At 43.4% G+C, this 14162-nt stretch overlaps 1 pseudogene; it reads right to left on the reverse strand.

Moving 5' to 3' along the window:
• Positions 1 to 6403: 6403 nt before the first annotated feature.
• Positions 6404 to 14162, reverse strand: part of LOC108704237 — a 21312-nt pseudogene continuing 13553 nt past the window's right edge.

Genomic DNA, 14162 nt, shown 5'->3' on the forward strand with positions numbered 1-14162 from the left:
GGTGAATGATGATATCGACAGGGACTTGTGTTTAGTGTCGTACACTTCCTTTGATCACGCCATTGCGTTAGTTCGGGGGGCAGGACGTGGGGCCCTTATGGCCAGAGCTGACATCGAGGCGGCCTTCCGCCTATTACCCATACACCCTGATTGCCACCACTTATTAGGTTGTTGGTTCGAAGGAGCCTTTTTTGTTGATTTGTGTTTGCCAATGGGGTGCCTCTATTTCCTGCGCCTATTTTGAGGCGTTTAGCACGTTTTTAGAATGGGTTGTCCGGAAGCAATCAGGGCTAAACACAGTCGTCCATTATTTAGATGATTTTTTGTGTGTGGGCCCAGCCATGTCTGATAACTGCTTCCACATCCTAAAGACGTTGCAGGAGGTTGCGGAACTTTTTGGGGTACCTTTGGCCCCTGAGAAAACTGAGGGTCCGGCAACCACCATGCAGTTCCTGGGCCTGGAGGTGGATTCGGTGGCTGGGGAATGCCGCCTCCCATTCAGCAAGGTTCAGGACCTCAGAGTCGAGGTCAGTAAGATTAGACTGATGGTTAAGCCCACTTTGCGCCAAATACAGTCGTTGCTCGGGAAGTTAAATTTTGCCTGTCGGGTTATCCCAGTGGGCAGGGTTTTCAGTAGAAGGTTGGCGCAAGCTACGTCAGGCGCTACTGCACCACACCATCGCGTGCGGCTTAATAAAGATATACGGGCGGATTTGGAGGTTTGGGACACTTTTTTGAGAGACTTCAATGGTACAGTATTGTTCCAGGCGCCTGAAACCACGGCGCAGGAGCTGCAACTTTTTACCGACGCGGCCGCTAGCGTCAGTTTTGGAGCGTATCTAGCCGGGCAGTGGTGCGCGAGAAGATGGCCCACGGCGTGGGTGCGATTCGGACTTGATCCGGAACTTGGCGTTCCTCGAGTTATTCCCGATAGTAGTAGCTTTGTTTGTTTGGGAAGCTGAGTTGCGGGACCGGAGTATTGTTTTCTTTTCGGATAACATGAGTGTTGTTCACGGGATCAACAGTTGGTCAGCATCCTCACCACCGGTCCTTAAGCTGCTTCGGGTTCTGGTGTTGCGTTGTTTGCAGCTGAATATTCGTTGCAGAGCTCATCATGTAGCAGGGGAAAGAAACGTCATTGCTGACGCACTTTTCTCGCTTTCAGTGGGAGCGGTTTTGGCAGGCGGCGCCGGACGCGGAAAAGGTGGGCTCACATTTCCCGGATCATCTTTGGGACCTCGGGAACGTAAATTGATGGAGTTGGTTGAGAAGTCGGTGGCACCAACTACTTGGGCAGCGTATAGAAAAGTGTGGGCTGAATGGCAACAGTTGGAAGAATGGTCGGGTGGCTTCAAAGACATTGAGGATAGGAAGGCTGCTCTGATTTGGTACGTGACTTGGTTGGCCGAGACGGGCAAATCTGTGTCAGTAATTGAGAAACGTATGGCGGCTTTGGCATTCCTTTTTAAATTGACAGGATCAGGGGATCCCACCAAAGACTTTCTGATTAGGCAGGCTCTTCGGGGCCTTAAAAAGAATCAGGCTTCCAGGGACTCTAGGCGACCAATTTCCTTTGATTTGCTAGTCCGGCTTCAAGGGGCGTTATCACGTTGCTGCACTTCGGTTTTTGAGACATTGCTATTCCAAGCAGCATTTGTACTTGCCTTTTTTGGGGCATTTCGAGTAGGTGAATTGGTCAGCCGCAGCAAGAACTTGCCAGGAGGACTAGGGATAACGGACCTTAGCGTCAGCGATACTTCGGTCCAGGTTCGGCTTCGGAAATCAAAAACGGATGTGTGGGGGAAAGGAGTGGACGTGGTCCTGCATAGAATGGATGGTGGTTTAGCTTGTCCTGTGGGGGGCGTGGCACGGTACCTTAAGGTGCGGCCCAGCATTGGCTCATCTTTGCTCATTCACGAGGATGGATCCCCGCTCACATGATTTCAATTTTTGAGCATTCTACGTAAAGGTTTACAACACATTGGGGTGCAGCCGACCGACTTTGGTACGCATTCCTTCCGTATAGGAGCGGCGACCGAAGCGGCGCGGTTAGGTTTGGGTGATACCATTGTGAAAAGGATCGGGAGATGGGAGTCTAAACGGTTTCGGGGTTATATCCGGCCAGGTTTAGTAGTTAGCTTTAAGACTTAAGTTTCATCTTCTATTCTGTAACCGGACAATGATGACACTACATCCACAATTTAAAAAAAAAAAAAAAAAAAAAATGTTATGTTGCAGTTATTCACTAATCATCTCACTACGCTCCTATGCATGCTTTGTTGTGTAACGAGGTTAATAAATGTTCTTTGCACTGCACTCATGTTTTCGTGTGTCTGTTTGGGTTATGTGCATGTATGCTTATTGTGTTTTGTTTTAACAGGTGGTGCAATTTCGGTGTGGTTACTGGGCCATTCCTACATCTCCTGGGCCAGAAGGCGAGCCGCAGTTAAGAAATCTGGTCCGCAGCTGGGCTTTCCCGAAGGCCAGGTGAACGTACACTGGTTTGGTGTTCCAGGTTTGAGGTGGCCAGGAGTCTGGCCCACATTGTTGCGTAATGTACGGTCCGGTCGGCGTCCGGATGTGTTACTGATTCACGCTGGTGGTAATGACATGGGGCTTCGGTCTCAACGGGAGTTGGTTTTGATTATGAAACAGGATTTGGACAAAATTCGACACTTGTTCCCTGATTTGATTCTGGTTTGGTCTGAGATGGTACCGCGTTTAGTTTGGAGATATGCCAGGAATGGGGAACAAATGGACAGGAGTAGGGTCAAGGTGAACAAGCTGATGGCCTCATTTGTGCGAAAATTTGGTGGAATTGTCATACGTCATTCCGATCTGGATGATAAAATGCCGGATTGCTAAGGTCAGGACGGGGTTCACCTGTCTGAGTTGGGGAATTCCTTTTTCACCTTGGCCCTCATGGAGGGTATTGAACGGGCCCTCGCCTTCTTGAGTGGCGGGTCGTGCCGCGCTTAAGGTGTCAAGCGGCCACGCCAGTGGCGGAGGGTACCTTTACAAGGACCCCCAAGGGGAGTTAAAATGGGGTATCTCACAGCGATTGGATATAGCCTGGTAGGCCTGGGTCCTCATGGGAAAGTTAGGCAGCCCGGTTTAGGGCCCAGAAATGGAGGAGGAACCAATCTTACCAGTTGAGGCAAAATGGTTTGTTATACAAACTGCTTGTTAAGTTGAATATGTTATACATGTTAATTATGGTATTACTTTGTTAAATAAACAACTGCGGCCATCTCTTTCCAAACCAGTGGTGTGTGTGTTTCATTGGGCAGTGGGTATGGGGTTTTGATCAGAAGGGGAGGGGTACAGACTCGACGCTGCACCTGTCATGGGACCCAATGAGGCGTATAGGGGAAGCAGGGCCTGACAGTGATAGGAGAGGGCCACTCCCCGCTCCCCTCCCCCCTTTTTTGTATGGGGTGCTCCGATTGGCTGTTAGGTTCCCGAGGAGGCAGAGCGCACAAGATACTCACCAGTCGGCGCCGGGTCGCGAGAGCAGCAGGACGCAGCATCCCGCCCCCCCTCCCTGTTGTTACGGGTGTCTGCTGTCGCAGTTGGCGGAGGGTACCTTTACAAGGACCCCCAAGGGGAGTTAAAATGGGGTATCTCACAGCGATTGGATATAGCCTGGTAGGCCTGGGTCCTCATGGGAAAGTTAGGCAGCCCGGTTTAGGGCCCCAGAAATGGAGGAGGAACCAATCTTACCAGTTGAGGCAAAATGGTTTGTTATACAAACTGCTTGTTAAGTTGAATATGTTATACATGTTAATTATGGTATTACTTTGTTAAATAAACAACTGCGGCCATCTCTTTCCAAACCAGTGGTGTGTGTGTTTCATTGGGCAGTGGGTATGGGGTTTTGATCAGAAGGGGAGGGGTACAGACTCGACGCTGCACCTGTCATGTAACTTTGTTAAACATCTTTGCAAAACCAAGACTGTGCACATGCTCAGTGTGGTCTGAGCTGCTTAGGGATCATCATAAATTATCAAAACAGCACAAGTCAAATAATATCTGCCAGAAGCTGATACAGCAAGACTGATTAATAATCAGAAGTTTTTCTGTTGTTTAATACAAACGTTCATTTCTGCAGAACAAGTGGCTGCAGCAAAATAATCCTCCACATATCCCAGTTTATCTGTTTAAATCTGGCTCCATGATTTTTGCCCCTGCAGCTGGAGTTGCAAACAGTAAAGGGGATGTAAACACACAGTCATCTAGAGGGAAACAAACATGGCTGGGAAGTAAGGCGCTCCCCTTGCTGTTCATAAGTATAAATGTAAAATTGGATTTTTTTTTTTGCATTTTCATGCCCTTTAAGTTAACTTATAGTATGTCAAACAACTTTTCAATTTGTCTTCATTTTTCTTTTCTTTTTTTATAGTTTTTGAATTATTTGCCTTCTTCTGACTCTTTGCTACTTTCAAATGGGGGTCACTGACCCCATCTAAAAAATAAAAGCTCTACAAATGTATTGATATTGCTACTTTTTATTACTCATCTTTCTATTCAGGGGTTCTCCTATTCATATTGCAGTCTCTTATTCAAATCAATGCATGGTTTCTATAGTAAGTTGGACCCCAGCAACCAAATTGCTGAAACTCCAAACTGTAAGCTGCTCAATTGAAAACTAAATTCCACAAACCAATATATCCACAAATAATATAAATATCAAAAGAGTATCAAAAATACTGTCTTGTGGGGCCTACTGGTATGTCATTTTAGACTATAATCGTTCAGTATTTGAATGCAAGTCAAACAGCATAATCTTATAAATCATCAAAGTACAAATGTTTATCACCATTCTACGACATGCCTGATACCAGAGAGCTTAAAGGAGAAACAAACCCTTAATAAAAAAATACCTCCTGGACATGGACTTCCTCCCCCCAAGCCTTGCTGCCCCCCGGGCAAATGCCCCTAATTCTTGACTTACCTCTGTGCAAATTCTGTCCAGCAGAGTTCATGGGTGCCATCTTCAGCCGCTTCGCCGGTCTCATTCTGAAGATTACAGAAGAGAAGAAGATGGCACCCGTGAACTCAGTTGGACAGAATCTGCACGGAGGGCTAAGTAAAGAGTTAGGGGCATTTGCCCGGGGTAGCAGCTAGGCTGGGGGGGGGGAGGTCTATGTAGTGTAGGGGGGTAGGGTTTTTTTTTATTAAGGGTTTGTTTATCCTTTAAAGGAGAAGGAAAGGTTAAAACTAAGTAAGCTTTATCAGAAAGGCCTATATAAATACACCAGTAAACCCTCAAAGTAATGGTGGTGTGTGCCGACATCTTTTGTCCGGCGGAGATCGGTCGTTTGGTCAGGTTTGATTTTGACCCGACTGATCCCGCCGGAGCCCACGGCACATCGTAATCAGATCGTTCGGCCATACGGCCGAACAATCAGATTACCCCCAATATAGCCATGCTTGTTAATGGCATATCGGGGAAAGATCTGCTCATTTGGCGATGTTGCCAAACGAGCGGATCTTTGCGTCTATGGCCACCTTTATTCTTTTTTTTTTAAGAAGAGTAGATTTGATTACTTTAAAGAAAACTGTCATCACAATACACACAGACCCAAATTGTAGCAAATTGCTAAGAACTTATATTGGTAAATTGCTCACAAATAAAATGGGTGTTTGTGTGATTCCAGGCACTGTGCAAGGTCATTGTGTGCGAAAAGATCATTGACAGTAATCAAAAATTCGCAACTTGTGAATTTTTTCCCCCTAGATTTCCCCCTAGTTCTTCTTTTCTTCTCTCTTTCCACCTACTTCCTCCCCTTCCCAGACCCTCTTCCATCACCTTACCCCCCTCTTTCTTCTCTTGCCTCTTACTTCTCACTTTTAATTAACCTTAAAATTGATGGAGCCTCATGGACCCTGTAACTATTCAACATTGCTCGTGTTGACCTGTGTTATTTTGTATGGTTCATGATTATGTAAGACTCTTTTGTTCGTCAATAAAAATATAAGTTACAAACAAAAAAAATAAAAAAAAGTATTATTGCTCATTGAACCTTATTCCCTGCCATGAACACAGCTAGCAGGGCTGAACAGTGTATCTGCACCATAAACTGAATAGAAACAGATGTAAATAAAATGATCATTTGAGTCACATTTCCATACATACAGTACCTGTGTGGGCAGAATGCTCCAAGTCTGTTTGTTGCGGATCATTCGGTCAACAAGGTCTCCATCACAAATGCTGTCAGCAGTTTTGCTCAGGAGAAGCAAGTGTTTTTTCATGTTTCCACTAAATCCATAAAGAGAAAAGGCAGTGTTGGATAATTTGAGGCCTTTTAGATCCTATTAACCTACACCTACCAATGCCCTACACAAAACCTAAGGATGCTAGATTTGCATTCTCTTCCTCTTTACCTTCTTGTTTTTCTCTCTAATTCAGCTCTATTTCTTTTTTTTCCTCCAGTAGCTCTGGGTGCTTAGTTTCCTTTTCAAAAGTTTCCTTTACATGGTCTTTAAAGAGTAAACAAAGACCTGCGTCACTAACCTGACAGATGTCCTGGTTTGCCCCTAAAATGATCTCATTCATAGCTGGAGGTGGAATCTTCAAATCTTCCTTAAATGCCGCAGACATCATTGCTCCCTGCAGCACAGCAACAACAAAAGCCGGACAAAAGCACATCAGCATCAATTGGTTGTAAGAACTGCTTAAAGCAAATTAGGTTGTAATGTAATTCTGCGCACACCGTTACCAAACGATTTAACAAACATATTTATCACCAAGAACATAAGGATTATGGACATTTAAGGCTAAAGCAGCCACATAGAGGAGTTCCTTCAAAGTAAGGAGCATTTGATTTGTGCAATATACTGCAGCCGCCCTTGTGAAATATGCTAGGATGATAAGTTCCTTAAATGAGCAGAACATTGTCCAATCTGAAGCTATGCACTATTAATGCAAGGACATATGGGCTGTGTGTGTTGCAGGAAGAATAAAGGGCAACTTGTGCTTTGCTAATACAATTACATAATACATAAGCATTGTTGTAATTAATTTCTTTTTACATCTGGTTTGAGAAATGCAACAAAACAAACACAAAATGAAACCTAACCTTTATCTGCTCCACCCTCTGATCAAAGCAGTATTTTGCCAAAGAGCGAATCTTGGGATGATTGTGGTCATTACACATACAGATAATAGGGATCTTTGATTGTTTGATTGTTTTGCAGGAAAGGCTTGGGAAAGCTTAGACTCCCTAATCGTTCATTAAAATCCGCCTATGCTACTAAACATGACCTATAAGCAAACAAGCGTCTCCCTACACTACTCATTGCATTTGTAGATATTGCTCATGGACAGAATGAGAAGCTGAAAACAACAATGTACCTCACAGACTAAAGGTGGCCATACATGGATATCCGCTCGTTTGTTGATGTCGCCAAACGAGCGGATCTCTCCACGATATGCCCACCTTGAGGTGGGCAATATCGGGCTGATCTGATTGTGGGCCCTAGGGCCCAACGATCGGATCCTAACGAATAGTAATGGGCGGTCGGAACCCAGGACCACATCAGCGAATAGATGGGATAGATCGGATGGGATTTTTCGTCCCATCCGATCGACGTCTGCCCGACTTTCGGCCAGATCTCAATCAGGGAAGCCCGTCGGGGGGCCCCATACACGGGCCAATAAGCTACCGACACTGTCTGTCTGCAGCTTTTATCGGCCCGTGTATGGCCACCTTTACACAGCTGTTGTAGTTTTGCCAACACCCAGAGGACCAGACAGCAGCGCAGCTTTAAAGGAAGATCCATCATCTTTGCCTCCAAATTTGTTAAACTTTGCTGCAATACAGGCAAGGTAAAATGAAAACATAAATTCTACCTCCTACTTATTATTTATTGTTAGATTATTTTAGTTTAACCTGAACGTTAAGATCTTTTCCTGCAGTTCTACGTAGTTTAACAGACAACCTCTATTTAACTATTTAAATACAATTGTGCTTGTTGTGGTCTGCATTTTTTTTTTTTAAACCCTCAACATTTTATTATTTAGAACAGCGCTGTCCAACTTCTGTGGTAAGAAGGGCAGGAATTTTTCTTGCCTAAGTGGTGGAGGGACGATACCGGAAGCCAGTGTTGACCACTCCCCCTTTTAAACCACACCCATAGACTCCATTTTATCCAAATAATCCAAACTTTTTAAAAATAATTTCCTTTTTCTCTGTAATAATAAAACAGTACCTTGTACTTGATCCAAACTAAGATATAATTAATCCTTATTGGAAGCAAACCCAGCCAATTGAATTATTTAACATTTTATATATTACATGATTTTCTAATAGATATAAGGTATGAAGATCTAAATTACAGAAAGATTTGTTATCTGGAAAACCTGAATATTAAGGATAACAGGTCCTATACCTGTACCAACACCAAACAGACCTGACTGCATTTTTAAAGGTAGTTATACGAGTGTGATTACCAATATGTTTCTTTTCATCAGAAGAGAGGTTCTGGTGCCAGTTCTTGAGCCACTTCATTAGTTTATTAGCACAGCTCTGCTCTCCTTGTTGTCCAATGATCTGCTTTATAGATGTGGGTTTATATTTATCTACCCATAACAAACTTTCACACGGCAAGTCCCAATCAGTAGTGCTTGGCTGTGATTCCTCTGGCTCCTTCTTCACACCCTTTGTGGGACATTCACTAAGATTTGTTGTTGCCCCAGCGTCCTCTTCACCGCGCTTCGCAGCACTTCACTAAAATCAGAAGTTGCGCTCAGGGGAAGCGTAAGGTTGCGAAGTTGCGCTAGCATTAATTCGCCAAGCAAAATTACGCTAGCGATGCTTAATTTGCATACGGTGCCAAATTGAAGTTACAATGGAGGTATATGTAGCAGCACTACACAAGCCTGGGAAACCTTCAAAACAGCAAATACAATTTTTATTTTGCCCTACACATGTGCCCACTGTATAGTTAAGGTGCCATGAGTTAGGAAATGTAGGGGGGAAGGAGGGTAGCCCCAAAAATTTTTTCGATCTTTTTCAGCCTATCACCCATAATATAGAAAAAACGCCAACAATCCCTATCTACTCTATTGCACTTTGCCTGGTCTGAGGTGGCGAAGGAAGTCTGGCATAAAGGTAGCGTTCAGAAAAATTTGTGCGTCAGTGAATTTGCGTAGTTACATCCGTTGCGCAAATTCGCCAGGCGTAAGGGTGCGAAGTAACACTAGCGAATTTACGCCAGCGTCCGTTAGTGAAGCGGCGAATTAACGAAAATGCGCTACGCTAGCGAATTAACGCTAGCGTTAGGCGCTTCGTCGTTTAGTGAATTTACCCCAATGTTGTTTCCTCTGTACCTTTCTACCAAGCAGGCCCGGACTGGCAATCTGTGGGTTCTGGCAAATGCCAGAGGGGCTGCTATGAGGTCCCATAGAAAGTCAGTATTTAGTGGGCTGGTGGGGGCTGTTTGGGCCTCTGAGTGGGCTGATTGGGCCTTTGTGTACCTGAATTGCCAGGGCCTATTTTAGTTCTCAGTCCGGACCTGCTACCAAGGACTTGGCTTCATCTCTTTCAATAGATTCTGAAACACCAGTGATCAAAAAGGTCAGGCACTCCATGCAGTTCTCTCCATCCTGACAAAAGTGCAAGAAAAATTGTATTCTTTGTGTTTTCTATCTCTTTACAATGCATTATTTTTAACTGCGATTTCACACAAATCATTTCCAGTCAAAACACATTCACTGTCGCTAACATTCATCCACACACAATTATCAATTCCAAATGAGCCTTTTATGTCTTTTTCATGTTATTAAGACTTTAAGTCGAAATTGAATTAAATCCTGCCACAAATAAATGCCAGGCTGCACTGTGAGACAAACCATTAGTATAAACTAAAGGCCGATAACAGCTGCTGACAGACCGAGTCAGCGGCTTATTGGCCTGTGTGCGGGGCCATCTGACGGGCATCCCCAATCGATATCCGGAAATTGGGCAGATGCCGATCAGGCAGGGTAAAAAATCCCGGCGGTTTGTTGATGCAGTCCCTTGATTCGATTGCCCGTATAGCCTCCATTCTGATCCGATGGTTGGGCCCTAGGGCCCACGATCGGATCAGCCCGTGAACGCCCACCTCAATATGGGCATTAATGAGCGGATTTCCCTGTGTATGGCCACCTTAAATCTCTGGCTGCTGCCACAGCAAAAGATGTCATGGTCTGTGACCCTAACAACCAACAAGCATTAAACAAAGTTTAAATACTAGATATTACAAGCAGCCACTGATATGCTAACACAAAAAAGACAGCTGTAAACACACACACACAAAGTCATATGAAACAAACCTTTGATAAGGCTGATTGGTTGGCGAGTGTAGGAGATCGTCATGTGTATATTGCTCTTAGAGTAAGGGCACACCTGGCAATTCCGGGGGGATTTAGTCGCCTGGCGACTAATCGCCTCTTTTTTGGGGTGACTAATCTCCCCAAAACGGCTATAATGAAAAAACCCTGCAGCATGGCACACGCTGCGCCTCGTGATGGCAACTTAGGGCGACTTCGGAAAACGAAGCGCCACATGTGCCATGCCGCAGGCGTTTTTTTATTATAGCCGGCGAAAGACAGGGGGAAGCCGTTCGTGGAGATTAGTTGCCCCAAAGAAGAGGCGATTAAATTTCCCGAAACGCAAGGTGTGCCCTTACCTGTAAAGGAGAACTAAAGGTTAACAAAAAAAGTGTACTAGTATGGGACCTGTTATCAAAAATGCTGGTGACCTGGGGTTTTCGGGATAATGGATCTTTTTGTAATTTGGATCTTCTACTAGAAAATCATGTAAACATTAAATAAACCCAAATAGGCTGGTTTTGCTTCCAATAAGGATTAATTATATCTTAGTTTGGATCAATTACAAGCTACTGTTTTATTACTAGAAAGAAAAGGAAACAATTTTTTTTAAAAAATTGGATTATTTGGATAACATGGGAGATGGCCTTTCTGGGGTTTCCATAAGGCAGTGCTGTCCAACTTCTGTGGTACAGAGAGCTAAAATTTTACTGGCCTATGTGGTGGAGGGCTGATAATTGAAGTCAGTGTTGGCCACTCCCCCTTTTAAACCACACCCACTGTAAACCACACCCATGTTACCACAAAACTTTTAAGATCATATCCACATTAACGGTGGTAGCACACCAAAAAAACCAAATGGCAGGGGAATCCCTCATCACTCATATGTGAAAAATTGAAGTTATGTTAAAAACATACCCTTAAATCCATATGCCTCATCCTCCCCTGTGGATAATACAACAACCTCCCAACACATGATTAAACAAGCAAGTAGAGTGGATTCAACCAGACTGTTCAATCACTGTGCTTCCGTCCAATGAAGCCAAGAACACAAGGAAAAAGTAGTGATGAACTTTAGTCAGCAGAGTGGGTTGCTGTAAAATAAGTGCTTTTATTGAACACAACATGTTTTCGAGCAGAGAATGGCACACACAAGCAGCACTGGGCAAGCAGAGAATGGCACACACAAGTAGCACGCAGCAAGCAGAGAATGGCACACACAAGTAGCACAGGGCAAGCAGAGAATGGCACACACAAGTAGCACAGGGCAAGCAGAGAATGGCACACACAAGCAGCACTGGGCAAGCAGAGAATGGCACACACAGGGAGGGAAGGCAGAACAGAGCAGGAGACAGGGAAAGCTATCATTCTAATATGTACTACATACAGTGACACAGTGCTGGTGCCCCATTAGCATTTTAAATAAGGTGTGAACAGGTGAACAATGTGGGCAATTTCAGTCTGGGTCTCAGGTGTGAACAGTACAGGCTTTAGGATATAAACAATCGAGGTGTCACAAGTGTGAACAATACAGGGGATTAGAGTCTGAATTTGAGGTTTAAACAATGCAGTTAATCTCTGTAGTGATACCTTTTAAAGTTTACATATGGTAACATTCCCTAAATTTAGCTTCTCAAAAGCTGCTCCAAGCACACTGAGCATCTGCGTGTCACTGAGATTCCTAACAAAATCCTAGATAGTGAGCTCCTGCGCATAACTTTGAACATTTGAATCATTATTGTAATAGAGATTCTGAAACTTTAGGATGGTGCAGTAAGTTCAGTAAATAAAATCAGCATTTCCATTAGCTCTCTCCAAACAGAAAACTGCAAAATCTGTTACAAACAGTTAATACAGTAGCTACCAATGAAAACAATCACTCTGGGGCAGATTTACATATGGTGGAATATTGAGGGTTAATTAACCCTCGATATTCGACTGCCGAATGTAAATCCTTCGACTTCGAATATCGAAGTCGAAGGATTTACCGCAAATAGTTCGATCGAACGAAAAATCATTCGATCAAATGATTAAATCCTTCGAATCGTTCGATTCGAAGGATTTTAATCCATCGATCAAACGATTTTTCTTCGATCAAAAAAACATAGGAAAGCCTATGGGGACCTTCCTCATAGGCTAACATTGCACCTTGGTAGGTTTTAGGTGGCGAAGTAGGGGGTCGAAGTTTTTTTTAAAGAGACACTACTTTGATTATCGAATGGTCGAATATTCGACCGATTTTTAGTTCGAAACGTTCGATTCAAAGTCGAAGTAGCCAATGTGATGGTCGAAGTAGCCAAAAAATTCAATCGAAATTCGAAGTTTTTTTTCTTCTATTCTTTCACTCGAACTAAGTAAATGGGCCCCTTGCTGTGGGAATTTCCTTAGAGCCCAGAGCTTTTGGACCTTCCCAATTAATAAAATTCCGGTAGGTCTTAAAATTGGCTTGCTCAGGACTTGACTTTGGGGAAAAAAAACAAAAAAAAAATATTTCGATTTATTAAGTTCTGTAATAGGAAACAACATGATGTTTGTGCCACTGTTTCACTGATAATCAATAAGCATAGGATTCCTATAATGATTGGATTCTGGTGTGATTCTGTCCATTCCTGCAATCAGGATTATTACCCCAGTTTTCTGTGGTGATTTCTCTAGTGTGGATGCTCCTTCTTTGGTGAAATGTTCTTGGCTTTTATTTCTGGAGAAGACTTTTCTTTGGTAGCTTCATCCTTTTGTTTCATGAGAGCCAACTTTTAGCTGGTCTTCAGAGGAGACTCCTTATTGGATGATGACTTTGTTACATGTGCAGTTGAGGATTGTGGCCTCTTGTGATCAGCTTTCATAGGATCTCTTGCCTTGCTGCGCTTACACTCATCTGACATACTGTTTGCTCTCTCTGTTAAAAAGAAATTGACTGTAAACTGGTGGATTATGTATTACTCTGCAGTTATAAATGTGTGAAAATATATTGGCTGTGATTCCTATGGAAGGGCCAAGAGCAGGTGTGAAAATGTAAAACTGCCCATAAACACAAAGGTCTTGTTCAGTTTAAAGGAGAGCTACTAAACCCTAGAAATGAATGTGGCTAAAAATGCCATGTTTTATATACTGAACTTATTGCACCAGCCTAAAGTTTCAGCTTGTCAATAGCAGCAATGATCCAGGACTTCAAACTTGTCACAGGGGGTCACCATCTTGGAAAGTGTCTGTGACACTCACATGCTCAGTGGGCTCTGAGCAGCTGTCGAGAAGCTAAACTTTGGGGGTCGTCACTAATTATCCAGCAGAAAATGAGGTTGGTCTATAATATAAATGGATGCTACAAAACTGATTATTAAATTCTGATGTGAGTTGTACTGGTTTCTGTGCTGCCATGTAGTAATTATATGTATTAACTACTAATCAGCCTTTTGTGACATTTCTATTCTATGTGTACTGTATATTGTGAGTGGGTCCCTAAGCTCAGTAAGTGACAGCAGCACAGAGCATGTGCAGTGAATCAGCAGAAAAGAAGATGGGGAGCTACTGGGGCATCTTTGGAGACAGATCTTTACTGCTAAAGTTGCCATGGGCTAGTACAGAAGCCCAAAACATAATGTACCATTTCTAGCTACTTCTTTACGTAAGCTTTAGTTCTTTAACGAATCACCTTTACAAAAGTCCTTAATTATTAAAAGTGGAAAATTAATTAAAGAATGTTATGCACTGACCTTATCAATGATATTTCTGGTACTGACTGACTCATATATTCTCTGTAAACAGTTGCTAGTTGAACGGTGTGGGGGGGGATAATGGCAAAAAAACCTTAAAGGACAAGGAAAGTCTAAAATGGAATAAGGCTAGAAAT

Source organism: Xenopus laevis, chromosome 1S, assembly GCF_017654675.1.
Source record: "Xenopus laevis strain J_2021 chromosome 1S, Xenopus_laevis_v10.1, whole genome shotgun sequence".
Classification (NCBI taxonomy): domain Eukaryota; kingdom Metazoa; phylum Chordata; class Amphibia; order Anura; family Pipidae; genus Xenopus; species Xenopus laevis.